The sequence below is a fragment of the Hordeum vulgare genome, chromosome 1H, assembly GCF_904849725.1.
Source record: "Hordeum vulgare subsp. vulgare chromosome 1H, MorexV3_pseudomolecules_assembly, whole genome shotgun sequence".
In the NCBI taxonomy this organism is placed as follows: Eukaryota; Viridiplantae; Streptophyta; class Magnoliopsida; order Poales; family Poaceae; genus Hordeum; species Hordeum vulgare.
In genome coordinates this window covers 140,586,338-140,600,009 of record NC_058518.1, presented here as the reverse complement: position 1 = coordinate 140,600,009, position 13,672 = coordinate 140,586,338, and positions in this window count along the sequence as shown.

Here is a 13,672-nt window from a genome sequence, read left to right as displayed (position 1 = left end):
GATGGGAAATGATATAGAACTTTTGGAAAGCATAAAGGTCGATGTGAATAAGAGTTTTTCAATGAAGGACCTTGGAGAAGATGCTTACATATTACGCATCAAGATCTATAGAGATAAATCGAGACATCTCATAGGCCTTTCACAAAGCACATACCTTGACAAGATATTGAAGAAGTTCAATATGCATAAGGCTAAGAAGGGGTTCTTGCCTGTGTTACAAGGTGTGAGGTTGAGTACGACTCAACGCCCGACCACGGCAGAAGATAGAGAAAAGATGAGTACCGTCCCCTATGCTTCAGCCATAGGCTCTATTATGTATGCCATGTTGTGTACCAGACCTGATGTGAACCTTGCCATAAGTTTGACAGGGAGGTACTAGTGTGATCCAGGAGTGGATCACTGGACACCGGTCAAGAACATCCTTAAGTACCTGAAAAGAACTAAAGATATGTTTCTCGTTTATGGAGGTGCCGAAGAGCTCGTCATAAAGGGTTACGTCGATGCTAGCCTCGACACAGATCCGGATGACTCCAAGTAACAAACCGGATACATGTATATTTTGAATAATGGGGCAGTTAGTTGGTGCAGTTGCAATAAAAGCGTCGTGGCGGCATCTACATGTGAAGCGGAGTACATAGCTGCTTCAGAAGCACCACAGGAAGGAGTCCAGATGAAGGAGTTCATCACCGACCTAGGAGTGATTCCAAGTGCGTCAGGTCCGATGACTCTATTCTGTGACAACACTAGAGCTATTGCAATTGCAAAGGAGTCCATGTTCAAAAGAAGACCATGCACATCAAGTGCCGCTTCAACTGCATTCGTGGATACATCAAAGATGAAGATATAAATGTTTGTCAAGTACATACGGAATTGAATAATTGCAGACCCATTGACTACAGCTCTTCCACGAGCAAAACATGATCAGCACCAAACCTCTATGGGTGTTCGATTCATCACAATGTAACTAGATGATTGACTCTAGTGCAAGTGGGAGACTGTTGGAAATATGCCCTAGAGGAAATAAAAAAGTGGTTATTATTATATTTCCAGTTCATGATAATTATCTATTATTCATGCTATAATTGTATTAACCGGAAACCATAATACATGTGTGAATATATATATCACAATTTGTCCCTAGTAAGCATCTAGTTGGCTAGCTCGTTGATCAATAGATGATCATGGTTTCCTGATCATGGACATTGGATGTCATTGATAACGGGGTCACATCATTGGGGAATGATGTGATGGACAAGACCCAATCCTAAGTATAGCACTAGATCATGTTGTTCATGTGCTAAAGCTTTTCTAATGTTAAGTATCATTTCCTTAGACCATGAGATTGTGCAACTCCCGGATAACGTAGGAGTGCTTTGGGTGTATCAAATGTCACAACGTAATTGGGTGATTATAAAGGTGCACTACAGGTATCTCCGAAAGTATCTGTTGGGTTGTACGAATCGAGACTAGGATTTGTCACTCCGTGTGACGGAGAGGTATCTCTGGGCCCACTCGGTAATCCATCATCATATTCAGCTCAGTGTAACTAAGGAGTTAGTCATGGGATGATGTCTTACGGAATGAGTAAAGAGACTTGCCGATAACGAGATTGAACAAGGTATAGTGATACCGACGATCGAATCTCGGGCAAGGACCATACGGATAGACAAAGGGAATTGCATAAGGGATTGATTGAATCCCCGACATCGTGGTTCATCCGTTGATATCATCGTGGAACATGTGGGAACCAACATAGATATCCAGACCCCGCTGTTGGTTATTGACCAGAGAGGTGTCTCTGTCATGTATGCATGCTTCCCGAACTTGTAGGGTCTACACACTTAAGGTTCGATGACGCTAGAGTTATATGGGAATAGTGTACATGGTTACCGAAGGTTGTTCGGAGTCCCGGATCAGATCCCAGACGTCACGAGGAGTTCCGGAATGGTCCTAAGGTAAAACATTCTTGTATATAAGTGATGATTTGATCGCCGGAAGTGTTTCGGGTGACACCGGTAATGTACCGGGACCATCGGAATGGTTCCGGGGGTCCACCGGGAAGGGCCACCAGCCCCAAAGTACTAAATGGGCCAAAAGTGGATGGGAACCAGCCCCTAGGTGGGCTAGTGTGCTACCACTAAGGGCCCAAGGCGCACAAGGGGTGGAGAGGGGCAAAACCCTAGGCGTGAAGGGCAACCTTGGGCCTCAAGGCCCACCATAGGGTGCCTCCACCCTTGGCCACCACCCTCCTTGCCCTAGATGGGCTACCGCACCCCTTCGGGAGGGAAACTCTAAGGGTGGGCACCCTCCTCCATCTCCTCCTATAAATATTGGAGCGTTTGGGACTAATTTGGGACAAATTGCCTCTCTGTCGGTGCAGCCCTACACCTCCTCCTCCTCATCCTCCGTAGTGCTTAGCGAAGCCTTGACAAAGTACCACGTAGCTCCATCGTCACCACGCCATCGTGCTTCCGGAGCTCTCCCTCAACCTCTCCTCCCTCCTTGCTGGATCAAGGCGTTGGAGACGTCACCGGGCTGCACGTGTGTTGAACATGGAGGCACCAACGTTCGGTGCATAGATCGGAATCCACCGCAATCTGAATCGCTGCGATTATGACTCCATCAAACCGCATTCTGGCAACGCTTACGCTTAGCAATTTTCAAAGTTATGAAGACGCTCTACCCCTTTGCTCGTTGCTGGTTTCTCCATAGCAAAGTTGTCAGAATAGTGACTCAAGTCTTAGAATCTTTTGATCTTACGATCCAAAATAGCCCCTCCGATTCTACGATTTTTCTCATAGAATCTAAGTTTCTACGATCATGATAGTTAAGATTCGATGATTCACGATCCTAGCAACGGAGCTCCGATCCGATTCAGAATCGCGATTCTGACAACTTTGCTCCATAGATAGATCCTTGCATGATTTAGGATTTTTTTAAAATTAATACGTTCCCCAACAACATATGCTATAAAGAGTAATGATAACCATGAAACATGTCATCATGATTTTAATTTTCACATGGATTATATCAATCAAGTATCTCATGATAGTTATATCGTTGAGTTGGCTCCCACTACTATGAATGATAAGAATTTTGCTTGTGTGGGTAGTAATAAAAATTCCATGCTTGTGCATCATGAAAAGAATGCTTTATGTGATAGTTATATTGTTGAATTCCTTCATGATGCTACTGAAAATTATTGTGAGGGAGGAACATATGCTTGTAGGAATTGCACTAATACCAAGCTTCCTCCCTATGTGTTCGAAGTTTCGAAGTCATGCTTGTTTTGCCATCCTATTCAACTTGATTCTTGCTACAATAAATTGTTTGCTTGCAAAATCCCTATGCACATGAAGTAGGTTAGAGTTAAATGTGCTTGTCAGGTGCTTCATGATGCTCCCTTGCATTTTCAATCACTACTTTTTATGTGAGCATCATTGAAATCATCATGCCTAGCTAAAGGGCATTAAAGAAAAGCGCTTGTTGGGAGACAACCCAATAATTATCATTACTGTTTTTGAGTGTTCACAATATTAAGATGTTGTATTAATCACGTTTTATAGCTTTTATTTCAATAAAGTGCCAAGTAAAGCCTTTGGGATAGTGTGGATACTTGCTTGTTTGATTTTGTGCGGAAACAAAAACTTTTACATCCAGTGCAAAATTTCTCTGATTTTACTGGAGCGTCAAACAATTCTGAAATTTTTACACAGTCTAGTTATGCCAATTCTGTGTGTTGTCCTTATTTATTAGAATTTATAGTGTCGGGGAAGTATGGTATTCATTCACATCTTCACAGACGGTTCTGTTGTTGACAGATTTTGCTTTGCGTGCATAGTTTTATTGTTTTATTGTTTCCATAGCTTATATTGAGTGATATAAATTATGGGAATGATTTAATACATTAGGAATCATGTTATAACAATTATGAATCTTTTCTTTTCATTACCTAAGTGAATGATCTATATTTATCATACTAACCCATCTCACAAAGTTCTGTTAAGTTTTGTGTGTTGAAGTTTTCAAGTTTTGGGTGAGATACCAATATGACGAAAATAAGGAGAAGAAAGAACCTAATCTTGGGGATGACCAATGCACCCCCAAGGTAATATCAAAGTAAGACTCAAGCGTCTAAGCTTGGGGATGCCCCGTAAGGCATCAACTCTTTCATCTCCAACATTATCGCTATATCTCACTTGGAGCTATATTTTTAGTCATCACATGATATGTGTTTTGGTTGGAGCTTGATTTTATTTTGTTGTGCTCTGTTATATGTTATTTATAATCATCTCCTAAATTTCCAGAATTTTTGAGATATACAAATACAAGTTTTAAGTAGATTGCTACAGATTGTCCTTTTAAGACAGATTGTTGTCATAGTTTTGTTATCTACTTATGCTATAGTTTCCATAGCTTATATTGCTAGATATAAATTGTGGGAATGATAGTATACAGTACCTAATGTTCCAAAATTATTATGCAACTTGTCTTGGAAGTACATAAAGAGTTGATTTATGCTTATGTGCACTAACCGATCTCACGAGTTATTTTCAAGTATTATGTGGAAGAAGTTTTTGATAGTTAGGTGAAGCCGGGATATGAGAGAATTGAAATAGATACAAAGCTCAAGCTTGGGTATGCCCGAGGCACCCAAGTAAATATTTCAGTAATTCTCAAGCATCTAATCTTGGGGATGCTACACATCCCACCTTTCTTCATCAGCAACTATCGGTTAGCCTATGTTGAGCGTGTATTTTTATTTATCCACATGATATGTGCTATTCTTGGAGTGTATTTTGTTTCATTTTCTGTTTGAAATAAAATATCACATCTGAAAATCTTCATTGAGGAAGAGTCCTCACATAGCTACTTAATTGTTTGACTACTCATTGATCTTCACTTATATCTTTTGAGAGTAGTTTGATTGTCTGCTCTTGTGATTCACTTATATCTTTTTGAGCACGGTGGTGTTGAAATTTTGAACAAATATGTGTTCTCACACTTCACTTATATTTGTTTGAGGGCTTGTTATTATCAACGGCAATTTGCTTTAAATGAAATTGGTCCCAAAGTGATATATATCCAGGGGAGATATAATAAAAAAATTCACGAAGATCCTTGGATACGATAAGTTTGATTCCTTAAGCATTGGATGTAGCTTATATTTCGGTGTGTTGCTTGAATGGATCAATGATTGAGCATGATGGGCTAGGGAAATTGTCCTTTAGCGTTGTTATTTTGAAAGACTTTGTTGCCTGTTGATATGTTTGATTATTAAAGTTTTCATGTCAAATTATAGACTATTGCTTTGAATCATCTACAAGTCAATAAATCCATGCTATAAATAAAATAATATGATGAACATGTTAGGCAGCATTCCACATCAAAAATTCTGTTTTTATCATTTACCTACTCGAGGACGAGCAAGAATTAATCTTGGGGATGCTCATACGTGTCCAACATATCTATAATTTTTTATTATTCCATGATGTTATATTATCATTCTTGCATGTTTTATAAACATTTTATAGCAACTTTGTATCATTTTTTGCGACTAACCTATTGACATAGTGACCAGTGCCAGTTCCTTATTTTTTCTTGTTTTTTACTTCGTAGAACATCAATATCAAACGGAGTCCAAATGTCACGAAATGTTTTGGAGATTTTTCTGCCCAGAAGAACTCCACGGAGTCAAGGAAGCACACGAGGGGACGCCCATGGGGCCCATTAGGCACCTGGCGCGCCTACCCCCGTGGAGCGCCCTGGTGGGTAGTGGGCACCTCGTGGACCAACTTTGCATGATTCCAATGCTGAAAAATCCTATAAATACAGAAACCCCAAGAAATAACCATAGATGAGAAGTTTTGCTGCTGCAATTCTCTGTAGCCACAAAAAACCAATTGGGAGCCTATTTCCGGCATCCTCTTGGAGGGGGAGATCATCACCAGAGGCCATCTTCATCATCCCTATGGCCACAATTATGAGGAGGGAGTAGTCTACCCTCGGGGATGAGGGTTTGAACCAGTAGCTATGTGTTTAATCTGTGTCTCTTGTGTTCTGAAGATGGCAGGATGTTGATGTATTGCGGGCTTTGTTAATATAGTTGGATCATATGGTGTTTCTCCCTCTCTATCTTGTTGTGATGAATTGAGTTTTCTCTTTGAGATTTCATTTTATCGGATTGAATACTTTTATGAATTTGAGAGCACTTGATTTATGTCTTGCTATGAATACACATGGTGACAATGTGGTATCATATTGAGTCACTTGATATATGTTTTTGCACTCAACTTGCGAATTTCCAAGGTGACATTGGCGTAACTTGTGCATAGGGGTTGATGCATGTTCTCGTCTTTGTTTCTTCCGTAGAAATCTTGGGGCACTCTTTGAGGTTCTTTGTGTTGGATTGAGTATTATGAATCTGAATTTTTTTGGTGTTATTCGAGTATGAACTCTTGGATAGATCTATCAGAAAGGATAACTTGTTATTGTCGTAGGAACTCTTGGAAAGATTGATCGAAAAGAATAAGTTTGAGGTGGTTCCGTACCCTACAAACAATTTCTTCTTATGTTCTCCACTAGATAGGAACTTTGGAGTGATTGTTTATCACACGTTGATGGATTGTAATGTGATCCATTTATATTAGCATTGTTGAGAGATTGCACTAGCGAATGTACAAATCCTAGGCCTCATTTTCAAGCATTCCAATACCATTTGTGCTATGTTTTATGAATTGCTACCTTTCTGTTTTTTATTTATTCAGATTATAAATATATATTTGTACCATCAATATTACACTTGTATCACCATCTCTTCGCCGAACTTGTGCACCTATACAATTGACCATCGTATTGGGCGTGTTGGGGACACAACAAACTCTTCGTTATTTGGTTGCACGGTTGTTTGAGAGATACCATAGTCATCCAACGTCTCCCACGGATTGATAAACCTTAGGTGAGTCACTTGAGGGAAATTTGATACTGTCCTACAAACCTGTGCACTTGGAGGCCCAACACGAGTCTACAAGAATAAAGTTGGTTAGTGTACATCATGTGTTACTCCTATTGGCTTGATGACCTTGGTTCTCATTGAGGGAAATACTTATCTATATTGTGTTGCATCACCCCTTCCTCTTCGTGGAAAAACCCAATGCAGATCACAAGTATCACACATTCATATTGAAGGAGATGCAGTTTATAAAGGCTACCCCTTCATGAAAAATGGAGTGGAACTTTGGTATGTGGAGGTACACCTTCAACGTGGGAAAACAGTTTGCCCAATGATTATGGGGCAATACTTTTTCATATCACATGTACCATGAGCAACCTTCTTCGACTTTGTTCGTGAAGCTGTCATGGAAGCCATATGTCAGATAGGAGAAATACTTGAAGCAAGACTCCATCATACGTAGGAATACCTTAGAGAGGTGCATGCAAAGGTGATGGAGATGAAGCTCATGGCCACCGTGATAAAGAAAAATATGGATAATGTGAAGGAGCACATCGCAGAGTTCTAGTGGGACTAAAACATCTCCAATCGGGACAAATGAAAAAAAGTTGGAAGTAATGCTTAACCATACAGAACTATGTGGATGGCAGCATTTGTAATAAAGTACTTATGAATTTGGAGTTTTCAGGTGTGATTAAGAATGTAATAAAGGATTGGATATGAAATGAATATAATTTACGGATGAACCAATACCTTTTAGTGGTATACAAACCCATCGGAAGGAAAATGTATTCCACCAAGTGGAGTCTATACAAAAATAAGTCTAAGAACTATTTTTAATATGATGGTTACCCCATGAGTATGAAGGAATGAAGCACTATTTGATTTGAAAGCAGTGTAATGTTTTTTTAATATGGATCGCTAGTAACTACAAGGATGAGTTAAAGTGGTACAAGTGTTGAAGTGGGCATACAACCCATGGACACGAGGAATTAGTAAGGATCAAGCGCTACCTTGATGACGGAAGAAAATTTGGAAGAAGCTCAGATTGGATCACCAAAAGTTTCTCAGGAGGATACGAAAACACGAGAGTTGTGAACAAACGATAGTCGATTCGTTTATCTTGTAGAATCAATGGATTTATTCAAAAACCCGAGAGTTGTGAAAAAATGACGGACAATTTGTTTAGCTTGAACAATCAATGTATTTATCCAAACTTCGTTCCTGGACAAGAATTTTTCTGCAATGCTTGTGAGGATGCCCAAGTGTTAGAATACATGATTCACTATCTGTGTATGTAGTAATGATTCAAGTACGGGATGGATTTGCCCCATACCGTAGACCTCTATCATGAACTACCATATGTTGATGGAAAATCAGAGAGCCTTAAACACCTTAGAAGAGTGTCGGTACGACGAGCAAAAAACCTTATAATGGGAGGATGATGGAATCCTATACAGACAACCGTTGCCAATCGTAGGTTATAAAGTGAGATTTAACCCACACACATTCCCTAGAGGAAAACCATTAATTCATTGACCACCATGAGATTTAGATAGTTATTCTTAATTGGAGACAAACCTGCCAGTTAAGAAGACCCGGCCTTGGAAGAAACTTACTAGGATGAAAGGACACAAGATTTGTGGAGAAGGTTATGCCCTCATCGAAAGAGCATCACTTGAAGAGTTATGCTAGAGAATATGAGAAGATCGATACCATCAACTCAAAGGATGGAGTACACGAATTTTCATAGAGCCGTGACTTTTATTCTCAATGTGGTAGCACCCTAGACCCTTGTGACAATCGATGGGTTTTGAATAAGACCCCAAACCTAACCTTCTCCTTCCAACCTCTATGAACCTCGAGCATGCCATTAATTTGAAGTTTCGTAGTTTGTAAACTCCCAAAATTCTATATTTTTAATGTTATATTAAATAAAAAATGATGATTGTTTGTTCGTGGTTTGATTGATTGAGTGAAATTTGGTACTTTTTGAAAGTTGAATGAGAGGGAATGAAATGACTTTCTAAAAAAATTACTTTGCATATTGACCTCAACGAACTAAAATTCATTACATCACAAAACCCTGGAGTGGAGATGATATGACTTCTTCCATTAAAAGAAATGAAAAGGAATTTGAACATAATTTTAATTTCATTTGAAGTATTTTCATACCAAAAACCTTATGCAACACAATGAGTTTCATGAGAGAAGATAAAATGACTTCTTCAAATTCTAAGAAAGAGAGTTGGAGTTTCAAAGAATCATTTTAAAAGTCATCTTTGAAAGCCAGTTTCATTTCACATTTATTTGAATTTCCAGATTGAAATTTCCATAAAAGATATTCAAAATGAGAGCAGCAACATGGCACTCCAAATGAGGGCAAATTTGAATGACATTTGAATTTATAAACTCAGATAATCATTTGAAAAATATTTGATATTTGAATCAAGGTCATCCTGAATTTTGGAAAATAATTGTTTTAAAAGTATTTCAAATGTATTTGAAAATATGTTCAAGTTTCAGGATTTATTACTCTTGTCACTTTGATATATAACGCAATTATATTTGGAATTGTTTTCGTCTTTCTTTATAGCACTTTGGTTTCTATACTTAAATAAAAGGAAAATCGCTCTTATTAGGAAAACATAGGTGCAACCCACAGGCCACATCGGGATCCGAGCCGAATTTGCAACGGATCGGCTGCCTGAGTTCGCAATATCCCTCTATCTATCTCTCTCTCTCTCTTTGTGTGTGTGTGTGACCACCCGACCCCACGTGGCTGACCAAATCCCTCATGCGCTGGCTTTCCTTTTTTCGCCAGATCCTCACCAAAATCTGATCCGGAGCCGCTCCTCTATCGTTCTAGTGCACCCCTCCTCCACGGGACGCCCCTACGAAGCCTTCTCCTCCCACACACGTTCACCCCAAAGCCCCCTTGTCCGAACGTCGCCGTCACCGTAATCGCTCATCGGAGCCGGGAAATGCCGCCGCTCGCCGTTGCCCACCATTGACTCCCCAGCCACCCCCAAAACTCCGTGACGCCACCTACCTCACTACATGGCTTGTCCGCATCTCCTTGACATCTTCCCCAAACCCATGGACCACCGGAGATGTGTCCCTTGTCGACCTGAAGCCGCCTTCATCGTTGTACATTGTCAGTAATTGATGTCTACTAAGCAACTTTATTCTTGTAGACGTTGTTGGGCCTCAAAGTGCAGCACTTTGTATGACAGTAACAAACTTCCCTCAAGTGTATGGCCTAAGGTTTATAAATCCATGGGAGGTGTAGGATGAAGATGATCTCTCTCAAACAACCCCTCATTCAAATACAAGAAATCTCTTGTATCCCGAAAATACAAGAGTAAATTGTATATGTGCGCTAGTTCAGCGAAGAGACAGTGATACAAGTGTAGTATGGATAGAAGATATAGGTTTTTGTAATATGAAAATATAAAAATAGCAGGGTAGCATATGGAAAACAGGGAGAAAAACATTGTATAAATTCTTGGTAATAAGGCCTAGGATTCATACTTTTGCTAGAGCAATCTCTCGATAAACTAACATAGTTGAGTCATATGATCATCCCTAAACGTGCAACAAAGAATCACTCCAAAGTTCCTATATAGGGGAGAACATAGAAATTTTTGTAGGTAGTAGAACCATCTCGAAGTTATTCTTTCTGATAAATCTTTTGAGCTAATCCTATAAGTATCAAAAACACACCTAGAGTTTGTACTAAAATAACACCAATGATATATATCAATCAACCCTAATGTCACATAGATACTCCAATGTCACCTCAAGTATCCATGGATAAATTATACGACATGCATCAAACAATTTTGGATCTATCATATTCAATCCAACACAAAGAACTTCAAGGAGCACCCTAATATTTCTACCGGAGAAAGTAGTACGAAAATGTGCATTCAACCCCTATTCATAAATCCCCAAGGTCACCGGAATTCGCAAGTTGATGCCATATCATATATCTAGTGAACCAATAAAATACGAAATTGTCACCACGGGTATCCACATGCAAGACATACATCAAGTGTTCTCAAATCCAATATTCAATCCAACATAACGAGATCTAAAAGGGAAAGAGTCAATTCATCACAACAAGATAGCAACGGAAGAACACCATATGATCCAACTGTATTAACAAAGCTCGTGATACATAAAGATTGGGACATCTCAAGAACACGAGAGAGAGATTGAACACATAGCTAGTGGTACATACCCTCAGCCCAGAGGGTGAACTACTCCCTTCTCGTCATGGCCTCCACCGGGATGATGAAGATGCCCATCGGAGATGATTTCCCCCCTCCGACAGGGAACATGAAAGTCTCCAGATGGGTTTTTTGTCGATATAGAGAGTTGCAGCAACTAAGCGGAAGTTGTTTGTTTATTTCTCAGGGTTTTTGTATATACAGGATTTTTTGGCGTTGGAATCTGATATGTCTCCAATGATTCTATAATTTTTAATGTTCCATGCTGATATATTGTCATTCTAGGATACTTTTTAGGTATTTATTTATGAATTTAGATTATTTTTTAGCACTAACCTATTGAACAAGTCCCTAGTGCCAGTTACTATTTTTTCAATCTTTTTCACTTTTCAGGTTTCCAATACCAAACCAAGTCTAGTTGACCTGCATCTTTTTGGAGATTTTTTGGACCAAAAAAGACCAATGGGTATCGAAAGAAGGGTGGGGGCCAACCAAGGGCCCCACAAGCCAACACGGCGTGACCTGGGGGCGTGTCCTGATGGCTTATGGGACCCTTGAGGCTCTACCGACTCTTTTCTCTGGCTTATAAATTCTCATATATATCCCAAAAACCCTAGAGGCAGTCCCAAAACACTTTTTACGCCACCGCAAGTCTCTCATTCGATGGGAGGCCATCTGGAGATACGGTCCGACACCCTGCCAGAGGGGGGTCATTCACGGAGGGCCTCTTGTGTAGTGTGTGTGGATGTGCTTGTGAGAGGTGCATGTGTGTCTGAGGGCATACACATGGGGTTAGTTTTACATGTTGTGTGTGTATGGTGGTGCTTCCTAGTAGTTTATCCTAGGTAAAGCTAGCAAGTGAAGTGGTAGCTTGTGTAGCTTCTTCTTTGTTGTAGGTACCATCATTTGTTGATGCACTAGGTTGTGTGTTTATATATGGAGTGGACCTTGTTCTAGTTGGTTGCTAAGATAATATGTCTAAGTGTGTGGTGTTGACCTTGAGTATGTTGTGCTTGTGGGTGATGTGGACTAGGAGTGTGTGTGAGTAGCATCCCACCTTGGCAAGCAAGCCTTGCACCTCCACATGTCCATATGTGAGAGGGCATGGCATGATATTTGTGTGAGAAGCTTAAAGTAGGGGTTGTGAAGTTGATGTGCATGACACAAACATGGGGTTCAAACCCCCATGTCACTTTGTCATTGTGCACACGAGCTCAACCTTTGTAGTTGATGTTTTAGTAGGAACTACATGAAATGATGCCCATTCCATAGGCATGATTTGGAGTAGAACTCTCTCCCTCAATTTGTGGTCACTTGTTCCAAGTAGATGCCCACATTTTATATATGATATTAGGGTAGAAACTCCCAAGGAATCCAGTGGTGAAGTTAGTTTTTCCATTGGGATACTTTATGGAGTGTACATATTCAGATTTGTTGCAAGTTTGATCTTGGTTTCCATGGAATAGGTGGAGCCCAAGGGCATGTGTTTTTGTGTGATAGAAGTAGGGGTTTTTCTCTACACCATAGTGGTGTCATTTATCACTTGGTGTTATTTGCATGCAAACTATGCATAGACAAAGTAGGCATGTGGCTGAAAAAGTCCAGCTTAGTGAAATCTGATATTTCACTAAGTCTGGGAATTCTGGATACATTTTCTTCTCCTATAGATGAGGATGTGCTGGTCATTGTTTTGAGAACTAGCCTTAGTACAGTGCTAGGATTTTGGACCTGATATCTTTGTGAAGATCCATGTCAAATTTCATCTCATTTGGAGTCCAGTAGGTTGTGTTTTGATTGCTGTCAAAAAGCTTCAGAACAAAGACAGAAATTCAGGTGCACGAATTTTCACAAAGTCCTTGAGATCTGATGGTTTTGGGAAAGTTTGTTGCCTTGTGTCTTCTAGAGTTTAATTCCTTTTGCTGTGATTCTTGCTGGTGCTTGTAGTGTTCTTGGTTGGCTACAGCCACATATATTATTTGTCATATTTGGAGGGCTGTAGCTATGTTGCATGTAGCTCACAAAGAGCTAAGATGCAGATTATGACAGATTGAGTAGTATAGTCTTTTTGATCATTGTGTGTGCTTAGTTGATGTTGTGGTGTTCTTCCTTGCTCCAATCCATTCATTTTGGGTTTTTATATGTCCTGGGAACCTGGGAATACCAGATTTGTGCCAATTGTGGGTGTGGTGTTGATTCTTCCACGTAGAGCTTCATATCTTGTTTCGTTGATTCCCGTTGATCCGTAGCTCCGTTGGCAATGTTCTTTATATGGTTTTGCATCGTTTTCACGAGCCGCATATATTCATGCCATCGTCATGCATGTCAAAATAGCTTAGTGTACAGTTCTGTCCAGAAACTTGTAGTAGTTTCTTTTGCTTGTTCTAGTGATAGAAATAGTGGTGCATGCTCATTTTTCATCTCATGCATCATGTGATTGTTGCATATTGTGGTCCTGCTGTTCATTAGTTGTTATTCTTATGTTGGG